The sequence below is a fragment of the Ascidiella aspersa genome, chromosome 5, assembly GCF_963924565.1.
Source record: "Ascidiella aspersa chromosome 5, kaAscAspe10.2, whole genome shotgun sequence".
NCBI classification, from domain to species: Eukaryota; Metazoa; Chordata; class Ascidiacea; order Phlebobranchia; family Ascidiidae; genus Ascidiella; species Ascidiella aspersa.
In genome coordinates, this window is record NC_139451.1 from 8847296 (window position 1) to 8849795 (window position 2500).

At 59.4% G+C, this 2500-nt stretch overlaps 2 non-coding genes and 1 pseudogene across 2 annotated transcripts in view; all 3 read right to left on the reverse strand.

Moving 5' to 3' along the window:
* The window catches only part of LOC146142531 (large subunit ribosomal RNA), a 3679-nt pseudogene extending 2942 nt beyond the window's left edge, over positions 1–737 (reverse strand).
* Positions 738–985: 248 nt separating this feature from the next.
* On the reverse strand, positions 986–1139 carry LOC146142532 (5.8S ribosomal RNA). The gene has a single exon (XR_014499290.1). It is a non-coding gene; the product is annotated as a 5.8S ribosomal RNA (ribosomal RNA).
* A 247-nt stretch (positions 1140–1386) lies between these two features.
* LOC146142533 (small subunit ribosomal RNA) overlaps positions 1387–2500 on the reverse strand; it is a 1811-nt gene continuing 697 nt past the window's right edge. The window contains exon 1 of the ribosomal RNA XR_014500138.1: positions 1387–2500. This exon is cut by the window's right edge and continues 697 nt beyond it. This is a non-coding gene — a ribosomal RNA (small subunit ribosomal RNA).

Genomic DNA, 2500 nt, shown 5'->3' on the forward strand with positions numbered 1-2500 from the left:
GAGAACAGTCCCCGACCCACGACGCCCCAGCCGGCACCGGGCGCTCGGCCCCGAAGGGCAGACGCGGCGATCTCTCCTCGCCCGAACGGCGGGCCGACGGACACGCGCGCCTATAGTACCCGACCGAGGCCGGGTTACCTTGCGCGCGGCCTTCTCGCCGCCGTCCAGACGGTCGCGGCCTTCGCCCGGCGCTAGTGCGCTGGTCCCCGATCGGGCGGCGCCGCCGGCGGCCCGTGAGGGTCCGCACGACAACGTCGCCGACAGGGGGCCGGCTGAAAGCGACCGGGCGACCCGACAGGCCCTCCCGTTTGCCTCTCGACGGTTTCACGTACTCTTTAACTCTCTCTTCAAAGTGCTTTTCAACTTTCCCTCACGGTACTTGTTCGCTATCGGTCTCGTGACCGTATTTAGCCTTAGATGGAGTTTACCACCCGCTTTGGGCTGCATTCCCAAACAACCCGACTCTGGGAAGACGCCGTAGCGCGCCCGCCTGTCGCCGCCATGGGCCTGACACCCGCTCTGGGAAAAGGCCTCGATCAGAAGGACGCGGGCGACCGGCGAAGCGCGCCGTGACGAATTCCGTACGCCACAATTCCGCGCACTCCAAAAGCGCGCGGATTCGGCGATGGGCACATCCCGCTTCACTCGCCGTTACTGAGGGAATCCTCGTTAGTTTCTTTTCCTCCGCTTAGTAATATGCTTAAATTCAGCGGGTAGCCTCGTCCGACCTCAGGCCGAAAGTAAGGACCGGGACTATTCTTCCCGTTCCGCGCTCGCCGTCGGCGCCGCGCGCCGCCGCGCACCTCGATTCCCGCCCTTGAGCCGCCAGCCGTTGGCCTCTTCGAGGTCGACTCGCCGCCGCCGCGCGGGATTCTGGTCGCGATCGTCGCGCATCGTGCCGTGCTGTCTTGAGCGGGACGGGCGCTCGCGCGTCCGACGCCGCAGCAGCCGCGCGGAGAAATCCCCGCGCGGAACGTTTGCAACGCGACCCTGAGGCGGGCGCGGCCCCGGGATTGACCCGAGGCCGCAATTTGCGTTCAGAACGTCGATGCTCAATGTGTCCTGCAATTCACACTAATTCACGCAGCTAGCTGCGTCCTTCATCGACTCACGAGCCGAGTGATCCACCGCCAAGAGCCATCCACGATTGTTTCGCTCGCACAGTGCCTCGCACTATAGGGTGACAAAATAGACCGCGCCGAGCGGTCGGCCAGGCCGACGCTTGAAGCCGGAGCGCGCGGCACCGCGGCACTCGACGCGCAAACATTACCGGGTGACCGAATCGCCGGCCGGCGCGCCGCTCCTCGCGGGTCGGGCGCCGGGTAGCAAAGACTTTTTCTCTCGCTTGTCCGAGTTTCGCGTTCGCCGAAGCGTTTGCGAGACCGTTAATGATCCTTCCGCAGGTTCACCTACGGAAACCTTGTTACGACTTTTACTTCCTCTAAATGATCAAGTTAGATCGTCTTCTCGGACGCCGGCTCGACCGTTGCCGGCCGCGCCAGGTCCAATCGGAGGACCTCACTAAACCATTCAATCGGTAGTAGCGACGGGCGGTGTGTACAAAGGGCAGGGACGTAATCAACGCGAGCTAATGACTCGCGCTTACTGGGAATTCCTCGTTCAAGGGAAATAATTGCAATTCCCTATCCCTAGCACGACCGGGGTTCAGCGGGTTACCCAGACCTGTCGGCCAAGGCGAGCACATGCTGATCCGGTCAGTGTAGCGCGCGTGCGGCCCCGAACATCTAAGGGCATCACAGACCTGTTATTGCTCAATCTCGTGTGGCTAAACGCCACTAGTCCCTCTAAGAAGTTAGACGCCGACCGATTGGGTCGCGTAACTAGTTAGCAAGCCAGAGTCTCGTTCGTTATCGGAATTAACCAGACAAATCGCTCCACCAACTAAGAACGGCCATGCACCACCACCCACAGAATCAAGAAAGAGCTCTCAATCTGTCAATCCTCACTGTGTCCGGGCCGGGTGAGATTTCCCGTGTTGAGTCAAATTAAGCCGCAGGCTCCACTCCTGGTGGTGCCCTTCCGTCAATTCCTTTAAGTTTCAGCTTTGCAACCATACTTCCCCCGGAACCCAAAGACTTTGGTTTCCCGCAAGCTGCCGGAGAGGTCGTAAAACTAACGCCCCCCGATCGCTAGTTGGCATCGTTTATAGTCAGAACTAGGACGGTATCTGATCGTCTTCGAACCTCTGACTTTCGCTCTTGATTAAAGAAAACATTCTTGGCAAATGCTTTCGCAGTCGTTCGTCTTGCGCCGATCCAAGAATTTCACCTCTAACGGCACAGTACGAATGCCCCCGTCTGTCCCTCTTAATCATTACCTCGCGCTCCGAAAACCAACAAAATAGAACCGAGGTCCTATTCCATTATTCCATGCACCATTATTCAGGCGAATCGCCTGCTTTGAACACTCTAATTTTTTCAAAGTAAACGTTCCGGCCGCCGCCGACACTCAGTCAAGGGCACCGGCGGAGAACCGGAGG